Source organism: Podarcis vaucheri (assembly GCF_965113315.1).
Source record: "Podarcis vaucheri genome assembly, chromosome: 16".
Taxonomy (NCBI): Eukaryota; Metazoa; Chordata; class Lepidosauria; order Squamata; family Lacertidae; genus Podarcis; species Podarcis vaucheri.
This window is the reverse complement of record NC_138754.1, coordinates 35,554,158-35,578,649: the sequence shown is the minus strand read 5'-3', so window position 1 is coordinate 35,578,649 and position 24,492 is coordinate 35,554,158.

The following is a 24,492-nucleotide window of genomic DNA, read 5'->3' as shown; positions in this document are numbered from 1 at the left end:
AAAACAGAATGCTGAACTTTGGCCTGATCCCTCAAGGTTCTTCTTATGGTTCATAGTTTGGGTGCTACCTCTGAAAAGGCCCTCTGTCTGATAGCCATCTGTCTAATGTCCAGCAGCAGGGCGACTCAAAGATTTTACAGTCATACCTCGGGTTACAGATGCTTCGGGTTGCGCTATTTCGGGTTGCACACCACGCTGAACCCCGAAGTACCAGAATGGGTTACTTCTGGGTTTCGGCGCTTGCACATGCGCAGAAATGCCGAATCGCGACCTGCACATGCGCAGATGCACGGTTGTGAATGCTGCGGGTTGCGAACGTGCCTCCTGCATGGATCACATTCGCAACCCAAGCGTCCACTGTAATGGGCAGGCAAGTTCATACAGAAGGAAGCAGATTCGTGGATTGTTTCGGCTTTCAGACATCACCATTGTTGCACTCAGCGCTTGTGGGATTCCCATAAGTATCTTGTTAGCCACTGTAAGAACAGATGAGCCTTTTGACCTGATCCATCAGGGATCTTATGTTCTCATCAAGCCTGAGAAAGTCCAGAGATGCCTTTGATCAAGTGCATCCATTTCACTTGCATTCATTTTTTAAAAAATAATTTATTAAAGTTTCACAAACAATAAAAAGTTTCAAAATTTAAACGTAAGTAAATCTTCAAGAATAAAAACATACAAGACCAAAACATATAAAAAATGCACAGTAAAAAACAATTAGCAAAAGAAAAAAAGGAAAAAAGAAAGGAAGAAGAGAACAACCAAAAAACAAAACAGAGAACAACCAAAAAACAAAACAGAAAATAGGTTAATATTTTCATCTCTTATACTTCATTCGCTAGTTTCTTGACCTCCTCACACCTCCCATTTTGTATTCCAGTTCAAATATTAAATTCAGCAAATCCTTGCCCTCTAGCATTTATCCTTTATCAATCCCCATTTACATTTTCTTAAAAATCTTTTTACCAGTACCACTTCTTTTCAATCAGACATCATTTTAACATTCCTTAATTTTACAGTGCTTCTGCAAGTAGTCTTTAAATTTCTTCCAGTCTTCCTCCACCGACTCTTCTCCCTGGGCATTAAATTCTGCCAGTCATTTCTGCCCGTTTCACTTGCATTCAGACAGTCCATTATTAAGCAGGATGCCCTTGATACACTATAGCTGTCTACAGGATGGTTTCCATGGCATAGAGACTAGACAGACCAGATCCAAATCCTTCATCGAGGATAGGGATGTAGTGGAATCCAGAATAGCCCAGATCACCAATCAGATTTTGGCAAGGGTGTCAGTGGCGTAGCAAGGTCGTGTCAGGAGTGCATGCAGGAGCCAGGCCCTGTGACTGGTAGGGCTTCACAGGACTGGGGCTTTCCTAAGTTTGTTCTAGAGAGGCAAGGCGTGGCCGCACAGGTGAGGCCTACTGGTAATTCACTGCACCTGGTGGCAAGAGCCGGGAAGGGTTATAAGGTCAGCCTTTCCCTTTGGCTCTCTGCCACAGCAACACGCTTCCTGCCTTGGTGCATTTGGCTTCTTGACTCCTTGCTTCCTGATCCTCAGACCCTAGACTCTGGTTTCCTGACCCTCAGACCCTTGGCTTCTTGACTCACGACTCTCTGACCCTCAGACCCTTGGCTTCCTGACTCTTGTCCCTGCTCCCACCCCGCCATCTTGCTCCCAGTCCCGACATCCTCAGCAGGGACTTCGACCGCCCGTAAACCAAACAGTGACAGGTGAGGTGGTACCCAGTGCAGAAAACAGTGACAGGTGAGGTGGTACCCAGTGCCAGTGGCGTAGCGTGGGTTGTCAGCACCCGGGGCAAGGCAAGTAATTTGTGCCCGCTAACCCGTGGATTTGCGCCCCCTAACCCTAACCCCCAGATGTTGCGCCCGGTGCGGCCGGGCCCCCCTGCACCCCCCACGCTACGCCACTACCCAGTGCAGACTCCACCCCCTGTCAAAGAAAGCTGTGCCCTGCCCTCCTCCAGCAGCCCAGCAGCGCCGGGGGGGGCAATGGCACACTATCCACCTGTGACTCCCAAGCCTCCCCCAAGCTATCAGGGGAAGGGGGGAGCTGATCCGCTTTGCCAGCAGCCTTCCCCCCTTCCCCCTTTGTTTTGACAGCGCTCTCTCTCTCTCTCTCTTACACACACACACACACACACACACACACACACACAGGCGTGCTGCCTGCCCACAACTCCCAAGCCTCCCTTGAGCGGTCAAAGTGAAGGGGAAGGGGGAAGGCCATCAGCAAAGTACAGCTCCCCGCCTTCCCCCGACAGCTCAGGGTAGGCTTGGGAGTCTCAGGCAGGCGGCGTGCCGAATGTCACCCCTCTCAGTGTGTGCTCGTGCAGCCACGCTTGAAGCTGTTCTGCTGCTCACAAAGCAAGGCAGGGTTCCCCCAAGGGCGGGACATGGACAAGATGGGCAGGGAGAGCCTGGCTGGTCGCTGAGTAGTGGACGCTTCACGATACAACTCAGCCCTGCTCCGTTCCACAGGCAGCGTCAAGTTGCATTTTGTCACCCCCCTCATTGATGGCACCTGGGCGGTCCGCCCTTACCGCAGCCCCCACCCCTTCCTCCACCAGTGAAGGGTGCATTTTGGAATCCATACTGAGAATCTATCTGTTCGGAGTCAGTATGCCACTAAATTCCAGCTGCTGGGGTGCGACAGTGTGTGAAATTTGCTGCCCTCGTGGGCTAATGGGCTTTCTGGAGCATCTGTGTAGCCACTGTTGCAAACACTGGGCTGATCTAGATAGACCCCTGGGTGATGTAACAGGGATCTTCTTGCATTCTTATCCTTTAGATGTCCCTTAGACTTGTCATTTATTGAACTGTGAATGGGTGCCTCCCGTGTAAATTGTTTCAGGGAAATATAAAGCCTTTGGTGTTTTTCTTATAGAGCAGGGGCTAGGACCCTCCAGTTGTTGATGTCTTCCCTTCCACAGGCCATGGTGACTGGGGCTGATGATAACTGGAGTCCAACAACATCTGAAGGGACATTGCTTCTTCCATACCCCATTGTAGAGGATGATTTTAGCAGCAGAACCTCCAACTGGGATATATAGAGCAGCAAGAGCTGAAAGGAGCTAATGTCAGGGTCAATTTGATCCACAGGCCACTAAATTGCCACTGATAGGCTGGCTGATCCATTGGCTGCCTGACAATTCAATGAAAATCTGGCCAAAAGTAAATTAGTAGTTAATTCACTAAGAGTACAAAACATAGCTCAAAAGCAAAGCCTAAGACAGAATGTGTTCTGTCTTGTAACCAGCATCATGCTTAGATATCTCCATTGGCAATTCTCTCAATTAGGGGGGGCCTTAATATAATCAGCCTCTTGATCAAATTTACAAAGCCATATGGCAATGTTTGTGATGCCTTCTCGATATCAGGCTTTATTTATTCATCAAGTTGGATCCCTTGGTGTATTTGAAAGCACCATGGTGTGGTTTAGTGGAGCATGTGAGATCAGCTTTCGTTCATCTTTATTTTATGAAAGGGGGAAATCCATGAAATGAGATGAAGGGAGGGAAGAAAACGAGAAAGCTTCAGTGGGAAAAGAACAACGCATCTGGAAACTGACATAAACATAGCACAATGTCCTAAGAGCCCCAGCTCCCAATGAGGACACACAATTGGAAGTTTAGTTTTTTATTGGCAAAACACTTGATTGCATCGGCTCCTAAGGTGAAAGAATTACAGGTACTGCTCCTGCTAAATAGCTAGCCTTGCATCGTCTTCAGACTTCTTGGAGCAACAGCACAACCACACTTCCATCAGCACTTATATGTCGTGCACGCAATCAACTGGTGACTTACCCAGTTGCAGCTGCTCTTAACACTTTAACCCCCTCCTCATCCTTGGAGACAGTAGGGCAGTGATGGCCAAACGTGGCCCTCCAGATGTTTTGGGACTATAATTCCCATCATCCCTGACCATTGGTCCTGTTAGCTAGGGATGATGGGAGTTGTAGTCCCAAAACAGCTGGAGGGCCAAGTTTGGCCATCACTGCAGTAGGGGAAGGGGCACAGGATATTGTCTCTGTGACTGCCTCTTCCACCTCCACACCTCCCTGCATCTCTTCCCCTGCCTTCTCTTCCCCCATCTCTGACTGTCTGGACCAGGCTTCCTCAACCTCGGCCCTCCAGATGTTTTGAGACTACAATTCCCATCATCCCTGACCACTGGTCCTGCTAGCTAGGGATCAGAGGAGTTGTAGGCCAAAAACATCTGGAAGGCCGAGGTTGAGGAAGCCTAGTCTGGACTCTTACTCTTCCCCTTGCCTCATTGGTGCCACAAATCACTGGCCCCTCCCCCAGACCATCCTCCTGGGCCCCTGCCTCCTCTAACCACCATTTGGACTCCTCCCTGTCCCTGACACACAATTAGAGGCTGAGGACCAGGAATGGGGGAGAAATTCACTCCTACCTATTTCATACTTAGCAAAATAATACACAAACAGGCATCTGATCGGCCACTGTGAGAACAAGATGCTGGACTGAATGGGCACTTGACTAGATGTAGCTGGTTCTCCTTACATTCTTTTTTAAAAAAAAATATTATAGTGCATAAAAAATAATAGAAGAACACACAAAGACCAACAGCCACTTGCACATACAAAAAGAATCTTCCCACTCCCTTGATATCCCATGACCACACCTCATGACCTTCCTGCACTACAGCTTGACTTCCATATGTTTAGTATTCAATATCCACATTGCAATATTTTAGGTTTTATATTTTAAGCTTTGTATAGTCTCTCTTACTATTATCTCTTCTCCCCCTCTGTCCCTTTAATCTAGGCATATCAGTATGTTCTTCTTTGAACAGTGTTTGTCCATATGTGCTTCAAAACAGTGCCATTCTTGTCTAAGTTTTTTATTTGACTGCATTCTTATATATGCAGTTAGCTTTGCCATTTCGATAAATTCACTTACTTTATATATCCAATCATCTTTGGCGGGTATTGACTCATTCTTCTATTTGCTGGCAGATGCTATCCTGGTGGCGGCTGTAGCATAAAGAAAAATTCCTTTCTTTTTTGTGGTATATCTTTCCCCAGAAGGCCTAATAAGAATGCTTCTGATTCCTTTTGTATAGGTATTTTAAACTTTTTTTTAAGTTCTTCATGTATCTTGCCCCAATATGTCTTAGTTTTTTCACAGCTCCACCAGGTGTGGGACATTGTTCCCTCCACTTCCCCAAATTTCCTTTTGTTTATGAATTTTGGCAAGCTTGGATCGTGTTAGGTACTACCTGAAAAACATTTTCTTGAAATTTTATTTTATAGTGTAGCATGCCGTGAACTAATGTCAATACGCTCTCCTTCCATTCTTAGGTCAATATATATTTATTATAATAATACATATAACGTTGATGATGATAGCAATTTAATGACAAAATAGGCTTCTAAGTGGTTTACTAAGTATAAAGGTCAGTTTCACAAGCACTATTTTAACTATGACTGTTTAGATTTTAATCGGATTTTTAAATTGTGCTTTAAGTATAGAAGATTACTTTCTACAATAAAACAATCACATAAAATATAAACATCTATAATCAAAATATGCAATAAAACATTCTCATTAAAGCAACATCACAATTAAAACAGGAGACTAAGGTCAAGAGATCAAGGGGATGTCTGTATAAGCGACTGTGTCTTCAGAAGTCAAAAGAAGGTTCTTATAAGAATGCAAGACCCAGTCCCCCTTCCTTTTGCCAGCCGTTGGTCTTTCCTATCTTCAAGATCAAACTGGGCACTAAGAATTTTACAATATGAGTTATCACCCTTCAGAATTCCATATCCCTCACACATTCATAGAATCATAGAATCATAGAGTTGGAAGAGACCACAAGGGCCATCGAGTCCAACCCCCTGCCAAGCAGGAAACACCATCAGAGCACTCCTGACATATGGTTGTCAAGCCTCTGCTTAAAGACCTCCAAAGTAGGAGACTCCACCACACTCCTTGGCAGCAAATTCCACTGTCGAACAGCTCTTACTGTCAGGAAGTTCTTCCTAATGTTTAGGTGGAATCTTCTTTCTTGTAGTTTGGATCCATTGCTCCGTGTCCGCTTCTCTGGAGCAGCAGAAAACAACCTTTCTCCCTCCTCTATGTGACATCCTTTTATATAGTTGAACATGGCTATCATATCACCCCTTAACCTCCTCTTCTCCAGGCTAAACATGCCCAGCTCCCTTAGCCGTTCCTCATAAGGCATCATTTCCAGGCCTTTGACCATTTTGGTTGCCCTCCTCTGGACACGTTCCAGTTTGTCAGTGTCCTTCTTGAACTGTGGTGCCCAGAACTGGACACAGTACTCCAGGTGAGGTCTGACCAGAGCAGAATACAGTGGCACTATTACTTCCCTTGATCTAGATGCTATACTCCTATTGATGCATTCCCCCACAGAGAAATAAGAGTATCTGTCAGGAGTGCATGCAGGAGCCAGACCCAATGACCAGTAGGGCTTCGCAGGACTGGGGCCTTCCTAAGTTTGTTCTGGAGAGGTAAGGCGCAGCCGCACAGGTGAGGCCACTTGGTAACTACCTGCACCTAGTGGCAAGAGCCAGGAAGGGACATACGTTCTGTGGGAATGTTCTGGGGTGCAGGAGAGGATATATTGACTAATTATATCCTTATCCAACTTGTGCTAACAAGTTCCCAAAATATCAGCAGAGTTTATAGACATTCCCCTTTAAGTTCGCAACGGTAACGTGTGCACAGGTTCGCTAGAACCTCTATAATAATTACTCTGGTAATTTCCCCTTTGTTCCCTCTTAAAATACAAGACACAACACAGTCTTTATAAAAGTATAAAAGAGTTTACTCACGATCTGTTCACAATATGATCCCAGACGGCAGACAGGCTTAAAAAGGTTAAAATACACTTAGAATCTATCTTATAGGAAGATAGCCCTCTCCTCTCTTGGCTGAGAGCCAAGAGGGCATCCTGCTTCTTCGAAAGGTGATGGCAGAGAGAGAGAGGTGGCTGCCTGCCCTGTGCTTTTGTCATTACCTGCACAGGTGAGGCCACACCCACCTCTGGTCACATGCGGAGGAAGTCCGTCCCCAGGAAGTTTACCTGTTTGCTGGACAGACATCCCTCCCATGTTCTAACATGTACACTCTAGGAATGTTGTCATTGACTGCTCCTGTGTTTACATCCCACACGTTCAGCATTTCCCTTCAGCTCTTTGCCACAGCAACACGTTGCCTGCCTTGCTGCGTTTGGCTCCTTGCTTCCTGATCCTCAGACCTCGGCTTCTTGACTCCTTGCTTCTTGACCCATGGACCTTTGACTTCTTGACTCCCTGCTTCCTGACCCTCCGACCCCTGGCTTCTGGTCTCTCATTCCTGCTCCCACCCTGCCATCTTCCCCCTGGTCTCGACGTCCTCAGCCGGGACTTTGATCACCCATAGACCAGACCGTGACAGTATCACTCTATACTGCCTTGGCTAAATCCCACCTGGAGTACTGTGTCACAGTTCTGGACACCACAGTTTAAGGTGGATATCGACAAGCTGTAACATTTGGTTTCAGGAATGGTTCACAGAGTTGGGTGTGTTGAGCCTGGGGAATGAGAAGACTAAGCAATGATATGATAGCTATCTTCAAATATTTGAAGGGACTGTCACATGGAAGGTGGAGCAAGCTTGTTTTCTGCTGCTCTAGAGGCTAGGATCCTGGCCCATGGGTTCAAATTAAAGAAAGGAGACTCCAACTAAGCACTAGGGAGAACTTTCTGATGGTAATAGCTGTTCAAGCATGGAACAGACTAAGTCAGAAGATGGTGGACTCTCCTTCCTTGGAGATTTCTAAACAGAGGTTGGGTGGCCATCTGATAAGGTCCTTTGCAAGGGTTGGATTAGATGACCCTCGGGATCCACCCATGCATTTTATGATTCTATGCTTCCTCTCCTTATAATGAGTCTCAGTAATGGTATCAGTACCTAGAATCAACGCAATAGCTTAAAACAGTAATAATCAGCAATTGGAGAAGTTGTGCACGAACTGCTATAAATTCAATTTGTTCCCTCAGACACCTACACAATCATCCAAGGCAAATGGTGAGCTTTTTGAATCCCCCTTGGGAGCAGGAAATGATTCAGTATTAATTCCAAGAGGAAATGAACTGTAAATAATGCAGATCATGTAACCAACTTTGCCGGTGGCCAAATTCTCAGGAGAATATTTATCCCCGAGATGAATAGTGCTGTCACATTAAAAGCAAAGTTCACACCGGGGAGGAGTTTTGCCTGTATAAATATCTGTCCAGCCTTTTCTTCCTTAGATTGCATTGAACAATGGTAATTGTGACGCACCTGAGCAGAAAATTAGATTTCTTTTTGTTCTAAAAACTGATCATCAGAGCTCCACTCACATAGAGCAGATTTTTTAAAAAATTAATTCCTCAGCAGGCAGTGTCACGACCACATCCTGTAAGCATAGAATCAAGATCAGGGGAAACCAACATGCTGTCCTCCAGTTGTTGTTGGATCCCAACTCCTGCCACCCCATGCCAGCATGACTAATGGTCAGCGATGATGGGAGATGTAGTCCACAACATCTAGAGGGCAAAATAGCACCAAGAGAATATCGTTAAATGTGAAATTTCTTGAAGAAACCTATTCATAGGTATGTTTACAAAAGGGCTTTGTTAAGGTGATGTTGGGGAGAAATAGCCCTTGTTGTTGTTGTTGTTGTTGTTTAGTCGTTTAGTCGTGTCCGACTCTTCATGACTCCATGGACCAGAGCACACCAGGCTCTCCTGTCTTCCACTGCCTCCCGCAGTTTGGTCAAACTCATGCTGGTAGCTTCACGAACACTATCCAACCATCTCGTCCTCTGTCGTCCCCTTCTCCTTGTGCCCTCAATCTTTCCCAACATCAGGGTCTTTTCCAGGGAGTCTTCTCTGCTCATGAGGTGGCCAAAGTATTGGAGCCTCAGCTTCAGGATCTGTCCTTCCAGTGAGCACTCAGGGCTGATTCCCTTCAGAAGGGACAGGTTTGATCTTCTTGCAGTCCATGGGACTCTCAAGAGTCTCCTCCAGCACCATAATTCAAAAGCATCAATTCTTCGGTGATAGCCCTAGATAAAAATAAAATACATTGAGGTCTAGCAGCATGGCATAGTACTTTACAAAGTCAAACTATTGGCCCATTTAGCTCAATATTGCCTCTATACTGTCAGCAGCTGTTCTCCATGGGTTCAGACAAGGATATTTCTCAGTCCTAACTAGAGGTGCCAGGTTTTGACTCTGAAACCTGCATGCTAAAAATGTCCTCTACCACTGACCTATGGCCTCTCAACAACATATTTTGGCAGTGATTCTAAAGTACTGTTATATATCATTGTCCTAAGCCTGCTTTTATTTCAGCAGACTTTCAGTATTTGGCTGTCTGCTCTTGGGATGTAGGACCGTATATTTTGCTCTATAAGACTCACTTTTTTCCTCCTAAAAAGTAAGGGGAAATGTGTGTGCGTCTTATGGAGTGAATGCAGGCTGCACAACTATCCCAGAAGCCAGAAGAGGGATTGCTGCTTTCACTGCGCAGTGATCCCTCTTGCTGTTCTGGCTTCTGAGATTCAGAATATTTTTTTTCTTGTTTTCCTCCTCCAAAAACTAGGTGCGTCTTGTGGTCTGGTACGTCTTATAGAGCGAAAAATACAGTAGATGACACTATTTTGCTGTTGCTATGTTTTTATGGTTTTGTTTACATTGCCTTGTTCTGTATTTTTATACAGCTATGGCTGTATGCATTTCATTTTTGTTCTGTTGTTTACTCTGAGCGTACTTCTATAGTGAGGATGGGCAACCTGTGGTCCTCTAGATGATCCTGTACTACAATGCCCATCGTCCATAACATTCAACCCTTTTGGCTGGGGAGTAATGGGACTTGGAGTCTAACAATATCTGGAAAGACACAGATTCCTCACCCTGTTCTACAGAAATGTGACGTCTGAATAAAGTTATAACAATAATCATCCATGACCCTTTCATGGAGTCTGAGAGATTCCCAATTCTTTAGTTCCATACCTTTGCCTTCAAAACTTCCTAAAAGTATGATATATAAAACAAAAACAAAAAAACCAACCCCACACTGGTAGGACTAAATATTTAACAAATTCTTATCTTAACTGCTGCTTCAACATAAGGCAGTGATTGTGCTTTTAATTGAAAATGTGTCAGCATTGATTTATTTTTCTCAATTTACTTGCTGGGCTCAGAGTTCAATATATTTTTTAATGAAACCCCCAGTTTTTTTTTGGGGGGGTGCTAAATTTTTTTTTAGTGATTTTGGTGGTTTAAAACACTGCATTATTTTGCTGTTGTGGGTGGGTGACGAGCCTAAGCACAGGGATTTCATGAGCCCCTCTTTTGCTAGGTTTAGTGAAGAAGGGCTGTGACTAAGTGGGAGAGCACTTGCTTTCAACACAAAAGTTCCTAGGTTCAATCCCTGCCATTGGGAATGCCCCCTGTTTGAACCCCTGGAGAGCCAATACTGACAAGATGTGCCAATATTCTAACTCCGCATAAGGTAGGTAAAGGTAAAGGTAAAGGTAAAGGAACCCCTGACCATTAGGTCCAGTCGTGGATGACTCTTGGGTTGCAGTGCTCATCTCGCTTTATTGGCCGAGGGAGCCGGCGTACAGCTTCCGGGTCATATGGCCAGCATGACTAAGCTGCTTCTGGAAAACCAGAGCAGCGCATGGAAATGCCGTTTACCTTCCCGCTGGAGCGGTACCTATTTATCTACTTGTACTTTTGGGGTGCTTTCAAACTGCTAGGTTGGCAGGAGCTGGGACCGAACAAAGGGAGCTCATCCCATCGTGGGGATTTGAACTGCTGACCTTCTGATCGGCAGCCCCTAGGCTCTGTGGTTTAGACCACGGCACCACCCGCATAAGGTAGCTTCCTATATTTCTATGCAGGACCAGGGACAGCTCCCCCAGCAACCTGGTCACTCCCTGCTAGCGTTTCGAAATCTCCCCAGTGTTGTTCTTATTTTTCTCTGCGCATGGCCTTTGTGAGGTCTTGGCTCTGGAAATTGACTAATAAATAGCTAGAATAAATACATAAACAACCTCCCATGGCGATTAAAGAGAGAGTAATCTTGAGGCTGTCAAACTGACTTGCGCCACACTTTTAATTAAATGCTCAGTGTGGATTTATTTCAAACAGAGCTTAGGATCAATGCATACTACAGTGGAGACAACCTCCCTTTTTATGCCCTTTCCTTCCTTTGTGGGTTCCTTCTTCCCTCTTCATCCCACTTCTCCAAAGTTTCTGTTTTTTTGGTTTTTTTAATAATATTTTATTAGGTTTTATAAGTGAAAAAGTTTAGAAATATACAAAAGCAAAAAAATCACAAAACACAAGAATGCAAAAATACAAAATACAAAAAATACACAAAAAAGGAAAAAACACATATAATAGAAAAGCAAAAAAATTCCCTCTTTCTTAAGTTCTCCTCTTTAACTTATTTTCCTGACTTCCTCACGTCTCCCATTTTTGTATCCCTTTTTCTCCAAAGTTTCTGGTTTAACCAGAAGAATTTCTAAAATTAATGCTGGAATTGGATCGCATACATAGCTTTCCATCCCTTGATTTCATTTTCTACCTCTCCCTTCACCCTGCTTCCCATCCACATCATCACATGGCAAGAAAATCAATTGTAGCCTGATTTTACCTGGAGCCACCTCACATATGACTGAAGCTGGAGCAGCACCATTGGTTCAGCTGGAGTCAGTGCCAAAGGTGGCCAAGCAGATGTGAAGGGAGCATAATTGCATTCATGCCTTACTGCCTCCACGCTTGATTGCAGGCAGACTAAATGGAGGATTCTGGGTTACAAGCTCCCCAGAGAAGGCCAGGGAAGCTATCTCCTGCAAAACTGGAGGAGAGAAAGGCTAAGCAAAGATGGGCCCCCAACCCTGAAGAACACGTGGCTCAGCTGGGCACCAACCCAGTCAACCCCCATGTTGCATAGGTTGAAACTCACCTGAGAAATATCCAGGGTCCAAGTCCTGAATTGCCGCAGGTCATTGACCTACCAGAAGGTCTATACTGGGTCCAACTTGCCTCATCTGCCTGGAACTATAGGGCCCCAGTGACATACTCACTGTCATGTTCTGGCCTGGGAAGGGAGGTAGGCTGGAAAGTCATATCACCATTTCCTGCAGGCAGAGATTTTGGTCACCCATTGGCTGAAGTTATAGGTTTAAGTTTGCTTTCAGCACCAATTGTTGCTTTCCCTCTGCAGGTATTTTATGGTTTGATCTTAAATAAAGTAGCCCATTTCAACCCAGTAAACATATCTGTCTCTTTATTCAGCCATCTGGTATCCCCCCCCCCATCTCACCATAGTCTTATTTGGTCTCAAAGTAATGTTAAGCCCTGTAAAGAAAAAGATTGATCTTTAGGTTGCCGGATTGACTTGCTCCAAACTTTTAATGGAACATTCAGTCTGGATTCATTTAAATCAGAACTTTGGATCAATATACATAAGCCATTTATCACCGGGTTAAAGGGCTTTCCACACATTGATGATCAATGCCACAAACCCTTCCCCAATCTAGAGTTCTCTCTCTACAAAGCCATTCAGAGTGGGTAACAGTATGATCATATACATGTCTATTGAGAACAGAAATAGGTCCCAGTGACTTACTGGTCTTACTCTCAAGTAAGCCCTGCAGCCTTACTTGTGAGTGCAATATGGTTCAGAGCAGGGGTAGCCAATGTAATTTCCTTTAACTGCTCTTAGATGACAACTCTCATCTTCCCTACCTATCAGCCATGTTGATTGGGGCTGATAGGAGTTGTGATTTAACATCATCCAGAGGGCATCATGTTCACTTAGAGCAGGAGTGGTTAACCTTTGGCCCATCAGATTCTGCTGAGCTCCAACTCCCATCATCATCATCATCATCATACCTTTATTGTCAATGTACAACCTGTCTATAATGAAATTAACTGAGCCTCCCCCCCACACACACAAACAATCAATCTCATTGCACTCTGTGTGCTTGTCACACAACACACCAACCCCGAAAGTCAGTTGCACTATATTATTTTCCGTTCAGCAGCCTAACAGCCCACAGATAGAAACTGTTTTTTAGCCTGTTGGTACAACTGATTATACTTCTATATCTCCTGCCCAAGGGTAGAAGATTAAAGAGATGCTGGCCGGGGTGTGAATAGCCCCTGATAATTTTTCTCGCTGTCCTAAGACAATGATCCCTTGCGATGTCATCTAGCGGGCTCAGGCGATAGCCCATGATATCATGTGCTGTGTTCACCACCCTCTGTAAAGACTTTCTGTCCGTGGCTGTCAAGCCAACATACCACACTGTGATACAATATGAGAGGACACTTTCTATTGTGGACCAGTAGAAGGAGGTCATCAATTGTTGATTAACATTGTTCTTTCTCAAAACCCTGAGAAAATGGAATCTCTGTTGGGCCTTCCTAACCAGCTGAGTTATATTGTTTTTCCAAGTGAGGTCTTCACTAAGGTAAACTCCCAGGAATTTAAAGGAAGAGACTCTCTCCACACACACACACCCCAATATACAACGGGGCTAGTTCCCCTCTCTCCCTCCAAAGTCCAACACGATCTCCTTTGTCTTGCTAATATTTAGGAATGTCAGGGGTTTCCCAGACCTGGCTTAGAAGATGAGCTGAGAAATCTGGGTTTCAAACACTACCTCTTTTTTTAAAAAAAATCTTTCCTTGATCCAGAGCACAAACAGAGTGCTCTTACCTGAAGGAGCATCTCTACCCCCAGAGATACACCTCTGAGAGTCTTCTGGCAGTTCCCTCACTGTGAGAAGTGAAGTTATAGAGAACCAGGCAGAGGGCCTTCTCAGCAGTGGTGCCCTCCCCTGTGGAATGCCCTCCCATCAGATGTCAAGGAGATAAAGAACTATCAGACTTTTAGAAGACATCTGAAGGCAGCCCTGTATCAGGAAGTTTTTAACGCTTGACATTTTATAATGTTTTATATTTTCCTGGAAGCTGCCCAGAGTGGCTGGGGAAATCCAGCCAGATGGATGAGGTATCAATAAAATTATTTTTATTATTATTTATCATCCATGCAGCAGACATCAGGCCAAGAAACAGATAGAAGTCAATGCAAAATGCGCAGCGACATTCCTAAGCAACCACAAGCTTTGTCACTTTTATGACAGCTGACCTTGGAAAAGAGTCGACAACAAATGGAAGTTGTATGAAATAATTGTGCCAAGGGAGACAATAGACAAAGCAAGCGAAGATAACTCAAGGTAAAGGCTTCATAACATAGACTCTCCTTGAATATTTTGCTCTCTAGAGAAAAGGTTTTTGTTTTCCTTTTAGAATAACAAAACAAAATGTTACAGAATATTGTCTAAACCGGAAGTGTGGTTTCACCCCATTTCTGCTTTAAGGACCCCAGAGAGAAGAATTAATAGGCACCATACTAGATACAGATACAAATTCTTTATTATGTAGTGAAGGGCCCGAGCAAAATAAAACCAACAGCCATACCAGTAAAATACTGTGACATACAGTGGTACCTCAGGTTACAGACGCTTCAGGTTACATATGCTTCAGGTTACAGACTCCGCTAACCCAGAAATAGTACCTCGGGTTAAGAACTTTGCTTCAGGATGAGAACAGAAATCATGCACCGGTGGCGCAGCGGCAGCGGGAGGCTCCATTAGCTAAAGTGGTGCTTCAGGTTAAGAACAGTTTCAGGTTAAGAATGGACCTCCAGAACGAATTAAATTCTTAACCTGAGGTACTACTGTACCCTAAAGTGGGTTTCAATACATAAATCATATATCAGGAGTATCTAAAACATGTTTAAAATAAGATATACAACATGACAGCTTAAAATATAGAAGCAAATATTGAGTTTTTTAAAAGCAACATAACCAGATTAAAAATTTCTAATTTATGAGAACAGCAGCTGGTCAGGATAGGTTTAATTGGGGGATATTTCATTTCATGTTTCTACAGCTGGAAAGAGAAATCTAGCTACAGTCTCTGTTAGTAATTTGTTTGAATCTGCCAAGAGGTAGACCAGATAACATGCATAAGCCTGATCTGGATTTACCAATCCTGATAGAAATTACAGGCAAGAAACACATGAGCCAAAGATTCTATACGTAACCCGCTCTGCAAGAGATAGATAACTCTGTCAATTTGAGTCTCTGGGTTTGTTGGTTCCCCCCCCTCCCAATTTTCAGTTGACTATGTTTTTTGTATAAGTTTGTGTTTTGGAGGTTGGTAGGGGGGAGAAAATGCTGTCAGAGCATCTTTGAGAGTGATGTTTGTGCACCCATGTGTATCGTGATATTGCGTGTCACTGGGATGCTTCACTGATCATCTCTTTTCATATATCCTGACTTTATGTTTGGTTAAGGGTGAGTTATTGCTGGATCTGATAGAAACTGGGGAAGCGGCTGGCAGCTGGAGTTGCTGGTGGTGAAAAAGGAGGAGGAAGCATAAGCACAGAGCAGAATCAGGCAAATGTTGGGATGAAGGGAAATCAGATGGGAAATGATTTGAGGACAATAATGAATAAATGATTCTTTCATGTAGAATGGCCTGAGTGGGTGGTCTGGTAGGGGGAGGCAGGCATGCTAGAAAAGGTAATAGCAATCAACATCTGAGCATGCACAAAGATGGCAGTAACTGATGCTTAGTCATGCCAGGAACACAGGAACCTGCTGTTTACATTGGTCCATTTAAAAGGTAAAGTTAAAGGACCCCTGGACGGTTAAGTCCAGTCAAGGGCGACTATGGGCTTGTGGCGCTCATCTCACTTTCAGGCTGAGGTAGCCGGTGTTTGTCCACAGACAGCTTTCTGGGTCATGTGGCCAACAGGACTAGACTGCTTCTGGCACAATGGAACACCGTGATGGAAGCCAGAGCGCACGGAAACGCTGTTTGCCTTCCCGCTGCAGCGGTACCTATTTATCTACTTGCACATAGCTGTCAACTTACAGATTTGAAAATAAGGGACCAGCAGCCAAAATAAGGGACCTGCAGCCTCACCTGTTCCAGGCACTCCAGTCTTCCTGTCCTCCTGCAGTCTGGTCGAACTCATTCTAGTAGCTTCAAGAACACTGTCCAACCAACTTTGTAACCAGAGGTTTAACTGAATAGAATCTGAATCACATGCACCACAAGGCCTATGCAGCCTCAACTTAAGATGGCTCCCCAGCCTGGCTTTGCACTGCAAAGTTTGCAGCAGCACGTGCAACAAAATGGCATCCAGCATTTTGCATTAACTAGCCAAACACAAGGCATGCAAGCTCCACCCCCCAGTCGTTCTTAGACTTCTTATTGGGTGAGCAACACAGCCAAGCAACACAGTTGGAGCCTCCCTCCTCCCTGGCCGGCAGGGAGGGAGGAAGAGGAGCTGCTTCCTTTGAAATTTAAGGGACATCATTTAAGGGACATTTAAGGGACATCCATCAATAAGGGACAGCAGCGGGACATGGCGCTGGAATAAGGGACTGTCCCTTCAAATAAGGGACACTTGACAGCTATGTACTTGCACTGGCATGCTTTCGAACTGTTAGGTTGGCAGGAGCTGGGACAGAGCAATGGGAGCTCACCCCATCATGGGGATTCAAGCCGCCAACCTTCTGATCAGCAAGCCCAGGAGTCTCAGTGGTTTAGACTACAGTGCCTAGCTCCATATTGTCTACACCGACTGGCGGTGGTGCCCCAAGGTTTCTGACAGGGAACAAGCCCTACTAGGAGATGCCAGAGATTGAACCTTCAGCAAGCAGACTAATAATTCATTTTGGGCTGGTGTTTCCTTAAAAAGAAAACTAGCTAATTGAGGTTTTGCAAATGCTCTTCTATTCACTGATTCAATCAATTGATGATTCTGATCAAAAGGAAGATTATTCACCAGCCGCAAGTCTGTAATGGGTCGACATCCCTGTTTTCTTTCCCCCCTTGTAGAACCAAAATGACATAAGTAGCAGCTAAATGTCTGTGGGAACGCATGCTCAGTTATAATGAATTGCACTTGTTACCCAAACAAGTGTACCCTTAACAAACGAAAATGAACAATGCTACACTTTATTTACATCATTATAGCCCACAATTGCAGTCAACAGAGATGGAACACGCTCACTTTCCAATGGAACTCCGACATAAATTACCACCTAGTTCATTGCCAAAACCCCTCCAGTCTTATAGGACGATGGTGTTTATTTCTTGTGCAGCTCCTCTCATGTGCATGATTTACTCATATTTTATTTAAATATGCCTGAGTGTTTTCAAACAACATCTTGTCCACAGGCACTTGTAACGGAGTGTGAAATATTGCTCAAATGAAGGTGGGGGGATGCTTTTAATTTGTCCCTTGTTTCCCAGCATTTACCAAGACATATTCACCAGGTCACAGTCCTGATATTAGGTTTGAAGAAAGCAATCAGATGTTACAGAGACTGAGGAAACTGTCTTGGACCAAATCTGACTACTTGTCCACCTCGCTTAGTATTGTGTACTCCAGGCCTAGGGGGGGTCTGAGGGCCAAATGTGGTCCTCTAAGCATCTTTATTTGGGACTATCCTCAGGCCACACCTCACCCCAGCTGACCTCTCCCCAGGCCATGCATCTCACAGGCTTCACACCCTTCTTTTGAATTTTTCAGCTGGTTGGAATGTGTTCTTAAACTCTGATGGCACCTCTTGCTAGCCTGGTTGATGGGCAGAAAGAGAGGTGTGTGTGTGTAGAAACTAGCCTACTGTACAAAGGTAACATTTATATTAATTGCCCCAGCCACTTTGGGCTCTGGCCCCTTCCATTACTTCCCAGGGAAGTTGCCCTAAAGGTCATGTGGCCCTCAGATTGAAAAGAAGAGCCACCATCAGTTAATGTAGATAATATTGAGCTCAATAAACCGGTGGCTTGATTCAGTAAAAAGCAACTTCCTGTGTTACTGTGAACCTGGGACCTTCTGCATGCTCTCCATCTAGTTCAGTATTGTCTGCACCAGTGGTAATCAATCTGGTGCTCTCCTGATGTTGTTGAACAACAATTCCCATCACCCCTGACCATTGGCCATGCTGACTGGGACTGATGGAAGTTGAAATACAGCAACATCTGAGGATACTACATTGGCTCCCCCTGGTCTACACTGCTTGACTGTGGTCCTCCAGGACTTCACCCAAAAGCCGTTCTTGGCTTTAAGTTGAGAAATCAGGGATTGAACTTGGAACATTCTGCATGCAAAGCAGATGTTCTACCACCAAACCATGGCCCTTCCTGAACCAGATCCTTCATGACCAGGACTGGTTGATGTTCTAAGAGGCCAGGGGCAAGCAGCACAGTCCATGGCAGACACTGAACAGAAGTCAAGGAGATAAGAAGCAGATAGCAAAGTCAGGAACATTCTGGCTTTGAGGCATTAAGGCATGCAGGAACATCCTGTATGGTGGCCTTGCCGGTGAGGTGACTCTATAGAGCAGCTGTTCTTGATGACAAGATGCTCAGGATAGCCAGTACTAGTACTAGACCAGAAGGTCTCCTGTTGACTCTCCACATCTGATGGCCATACGAAAGACAATAGGAAATAGCCTGCAGTGTAGATAACATTTTGCAATTGAACAAATGCTATTCCCCAGGTTATTGTGTTACAGATGGACATTCTGTCTAATGCTTTTGGATGGAGCATAAGACCTTCCTGCTCTATGCTAGGGGAAAAGGACGAGAGAGATGGAAATGCCATTAGTCAACATTTGTGAGTATTTAGCTTCCAATTTCCTGCTGCCATCAATCTGATCTTTCTTAATAAGCTTTGCCAAAGTGGGGGTGCGGGGACAGGGAGGTGGAAAACCGAGAGAAAGTCACTGGGAAAAAAAGTAATTTGCAGAATGATTTTTTGCTTACTAACACTGAGTTATTTGCCAATGAAGCAATAGGCCTGACTATCTTTCAAGTCACGTCCTGTAGGCAAACAATTTCAGCTCTGAGAAATATGGTGAGTTTGTAGCCCTCTAATGCTCAGTGCCCAAGAGTTGCTAAGGACAAAGAGGACCCCTATCGAGGTCTAAACTATATTTTGAACTATACTGGGACCAGTGAACTTGCGAACCTCCAGGTGTTGTTTGGCTACAACTATCAGTCCTGTCATATTGTCAGGGTGAACCAGAGTTGGATTCCAATACCATCTGAAGGTAGATGAGGTGGAATCTGTTAGAATTCCTGCTCCATGATTGCAGTTATAGGATTGTTGTCTTTCACATGACAGTATATGTTTTGACTCCACAGAGTGGGAAGTGACAGAGACAGGATGTTTCTGTTACTGTGTTCTGTGAAGTGGGACTGTTGTTCTTTGTTCTTTTTCTCTTTGCTGTCTGATGCTAGAGAGAGAGGGAGCCATGTTGCAGTGCTCTGTGTGTGTTTATATGTAAATAAAGTAGATTAGCCAAAATGCTAAGTTGCTGGGGTTCTGTTACACAACTGTGCAAACTCTGCGGATCCCTAAGTGTGCCAGTGCCGGTTGGCATTGCTCACTGTGATGTTCAGGCAGAAGAAAGCTTTTGAAGCTCCCGAACGATCGACCAGGAGGGAGAGAACATGCCAGTCGGGCATGTGTCTCTGCCAGGGTCCTACTGGAGTGTAGGATGAACTCCTGACAGAATCCAGCAACTGAGTTGAATGGAAACTGGACTCTTATCTGAGGTATGCCACAAATTAGATACTCTTGATCTACACTGTGCTAATTCCCCCCCCCCCATGTATAACCAAAATGCCAATGTTCAGGCCTAGAGAGACACAATGCCAATTTCTATTAATATCAAATTCTGAAGAGGTTGAATGATGGCTGCTTTAGGGCAGTCAAAAGCAAAGGTGCTCTCTGTGTGCTCAGAGACCATCCTCTAATTCTCATTTTCAAAAGTTTTTGGGATGAGCCACCAAACTGGAGACCCTGGCCTCAGTAGCTTTATATACACCAGGTTTTCACCAAGGGTCTTAATAAGGCTCCTGGCCTTGCTCACTGCAGAAACACATGGGTTACCATAGCTCCTGGCAAGCACAAATACAAGGCTGTCTACTGTGTTTGGCTTGGTGGGTCACATGTAAAAAGGTAAAGGTAAAGGACCCCTGGACGGTTAAGTCCAGTCAAAGGCGACTATGGGGTTGCAGCGCTCATCTCACTTTCAGGCCGAGGGAGCCAGCGTTTGTCCACAGACAGCTTTCCGGGTCATGTGGCCGGCATGACTAAACTAAACCACTTCTGATGGAAACCAAAGCGCACAGAAACACCGCTTACCTTCCCACCGCAGCAGTACCTATTTATCTACTCACACTGGTATGCTTTCGAACTGCTAGGTTGGCAGGAGCTGGGACAGAGCAATGGGAGCTCACCCTGTCGTGGGGATTCGAACCGCCGACCTTCTGATTGACAGGCCCAAGAGGCTCAGTAGTTTAGACCACAGCACCACGCGCGTCCCTGGTGGGTCATATGTACTGCAGGCATGATTGACACCATCATCATTTCTGCATATCTTAGAGAAGATAGACTAACCAGGATCAGATCACCGGACATCCCAAAGCAGATATGTAGGGTACAGAAATTGGATCAGAACCATGGTGCTAAGACAGGGAAACATGCAGCCCTTCAGATTTTGTTGGACTCCCAACTTCCATCAGTCTCAGCCAGTGCCATCAGGGATGATGGAAGGGATATAGGTTCCCTTTCTCTGCCCTGCACACATATTTTGTTGTGCACCTATGGCCCCTTCTCCTGCTGCCAAATGCTTGATCAGCAGGAGAGATCACCATAGAGTCACAGAATTGCCAAGTTGGAAGGGACCCCAAGGGTCATCTAGTCCAACCCCCACAATGCAAGAATCACAACTAACGAATCACTGGCAGATGATCATCCAACCTCTGCTTAAAAGCTCCAATGAATGAGAGTTCACCACCTTCCAAGGTTGACTGTTCCACTGTCAAAAAGCTCTTTTATCCAGTACATCATCAGTGGGGGGGGGGGGTCATCTAGCTGGCAAGACCCAATGAGCTTTCTGGAGGTTCAGGAGAACCCCTCTCTTCCATGCAGGTGAGAATGAGAGAGGAAGGAGAGTTCTTGCAGATGAGAAGATGCTGAGTGCTTCGAAGGAAGGCAAAATTTAGAGAAAGGTTGGCTTCAGAATTAAATGACGTGGGGATTTCTGATCTGAGGATGATTTGTTCCTGAACACACACACACACACACACACACACACACACACACACACACACACACCAAAAAAGATCCAAAATCATTCTCAGCCTCTAGCAAAAAAAAATAATAATAAAATGTGAGAGGGTGTCTTTTTGGCTGCTGTACTCATTTTCTGGAATTGTCTGCTTCAATATATCAAAAACTTGTCCCTTGATGACTTTCAGAAAGTGAGTTATGGTACTTAATTGTGTGTTTTTTCCCCTTGCATCAGTCTTTTGAAGGTATGATGGATAGTTCTTTTTCCCTGCTTTTGAACTGGTTGTATTGATCTGTTTTAAATGGGATTTATATTTTTTTATTGCTAAGAAGCATTAAATAATTGCCTGCTTTTCTTGTAAGCTGCTGTCCAAAAGATGGGGTTAAAAAGAAGCAGAATCACACGATAGGTAGCAGAATCACACGAAGAGATGGTACTAGTCTTCTTCATGAGAAGCTGGTTTTTGAAAGTGTGGGGAGATTTTGTCCTATGAGGAAGCATTAAATTAAGCAACAACCCTTCACTTGGTAATAGGGCATGTGCTCTGCATGCAGATGGTCCCAGGTTCAATCCCAGCATCTCCAAGTAGAGGCTAAGATTATCCCCTGACTGAAAGCATGTAGAGCTGCTAGTCAGTGTAGACAGCAGTGGGCTAGATTGGCCAATGGTCTATCTCAGTATATGGGAGCAACAGGAAAAGACAGCAATGCACAGTTCTTCTCTTCCCAGTGTGCCAGGCAAAGCAGCAGCCACCATCTTGAGCTTCCCAAAATGCCTCTGTAAAATGACATAGGATACATAACCCAGAGGCATTGTGTAGACACGACCATGTTCTAATGGGTGGCCCCAGGGGCCAGTCCCAAGAAGTATAAGCCTCTTGACCAAGGCGAGCAGGTCTGGCAGTTCAGTGCAGTCCAAACAATCCAGGGTCAAGCATGGGGAATCAGTTCAGGTCCAAAATATGACTCACTGACAAAATCAGGTAACAGTCCAAGATCAATGTCACACCAAGTCCAGGCAAGGTGCAACTCAAGAAGACAGGAAAACCATTTAGGATGTAGGAGCCAGGTATCTGTGTCGCTTCCAGCAACTGGAAGACTCAAGAGGGAGACCTTATATACTCTGGTCTCATAGCTTACATCCTAGCCACAGCTGCTGGTGGTGGTGAAGAAGTTTTGGAGATTAATTGCACACAAAGAAATCCCTTGCTCCCAAGGTAGGTGATGACTCTGGGTCCGTAGACATGTGCTAGGTCATTGGTTTTTTTTTGCTCTGGACCAGACCTTTGGGCACTGGCGTTCCTGAGGACAGTGTGTGGGTTTGTGATTCTGCCTCTTTGACATATCCAGGGGGTCTTCAGGGGGCATCCCCCCAAAGGGTCTCTCAAGGGGATCCTCACCACTGGTTCTATGGGAATGTGCTTGCTCCCCAAGGTATTCAACTTGTGGGGTTTCTGCTTCTTCCTCTGAGGACTCAGTGTCTGGACAGACTTAGGCATGACAGACACCTAGCTTGGTACTTCTCTTCAGAGCAATAGACCCTTAGAAATCTGTTTTGTGGGGGGATTTTGGAAGAAATTTGTGCTGGGTTTCATGGCCCCCAGCAGTTGCCCTCCTGTGCTAGATGCTGGTACCAGGTCTGGCTGAGATCCTAAAGAGTGTCAGCTCAATCCTATGCAGATGTCAACAGTAATACACTGGATATGATCTGGCTGCAAATATTTGTACAGTTTATTTTCCAACAGATACATGTTTTGAAAAACATAATTGGGGAAAGAGGCAGGCCTGATTAAGAAAATGAGCTGTGTTTACATAAAATGGCAGATAATGCCGTTTCTGTTGATTTTAATTAAAGCAAGTGTACCTTTCCAGTCAAATGTCACTGCTAATTAGATTTTTGCTAGCAGGTTCTTCCCAGATAGCAATTTGCTGCAATTTATGTGCAGGAGAAATTTCAGGTTCAAAACAAGCAGCGAAACAGACAGAGGTGTTGTGTGCATGTCCCCTCTTTTCTCCATCGGTTAATGGCAGTTGCTTTTTCCATATCTTTTGATAAACAGCGGTGTTTCTTTTCTAACCTGCTTCTGGCTGATTGAGTTTTGCTTCTAGATCTGTCCCAGAAGAATTTCTGAGGTGACATCATGTGACTTGATATGTTTACATCTATCAGTCTATGTCTGCATTTATACATCTCTATTTGGCCCTTGGAACTCTTCCCCCAACAACATGTCCCCTGCTCAGAGCACATCCTCCCTCTCCTAGGCCACACCTAGCACAGACCCTGCTCAGCTCTCTCCCATATACTTTTGCCTACCTCAATATGTTCTTGAACTGCAATAGTGTCTCTTGCTTCCCCTCAGCTGGAGAGCCAGAGTGGTGTAGTGGTTAAGAGCGGTGGACTCGTAATCTGGTGAACTGGGTTCACGTCCCCGCTCCTCCACATGCAGCTGCTGGGTGACCTTGGGTTGTCACACTTCTCTGAAGTCTCTCAGCCTCACTCACCTCATGGAGTGTTTGTTTTGGGGGAGGAAGGGAAAGGAGATTGTTAGCCGCTTTGAGACTCCTTAAGGGGAGTGAAAGGCGGGATATCAAGTCCAAACTCCTCCTCCTCTTCCTCCTCCTCATCATCATCCTCCTCTTCTGCTTCTTCTTCTGCTTCTCAACTTAGGATGGGCAAGTGTGTGGGTAGGTTGAAAATCACATCCATGGCTCTACCCATTTATTCCTTGGTGACCCTCCAGCTGGTCTGAAATGCTCATAATCCCTAAACCCTGACTATGCTGGCTGGAGATGATCAGAATTGGTACCCAACAACATCTGGTCATAGGAAAAGCATCAAAGGGGCATCTATGAGATGCTCACTCCATCCAGTGTTGTTGTTTCTCAGTTATGCTTCTGGCTATGAAGACCGAAGTGAAAAAAAGAACAAATTCAGAAATGTAACACCTCCCTTCCCTTCAAGAAAGGGTTGGGAAACATCTAGATGTTGCCAGGCTGAAACTCCCATCATCCATCACCATTGTCATTCAACAACATCTGGAGAGATACAAATCCCCCCACCCTTGCTCCAAAGAAATGGAACTAAAGTTACTTCTGGGCCCCTTCTGAGATTAGGGACCTTGAAGCTTAAGTTTCATTAGTTTCATAGCCCTCGTGGTTACAGCCCTCGGGGACAAGAGAGGGGCCTTTAAATTGTCCCCCGCAGCCTCCTGTCTTGCGAACATTCTTGCACACTTCTGTTTTCTTTCTGAAATTGCTTTGTTTT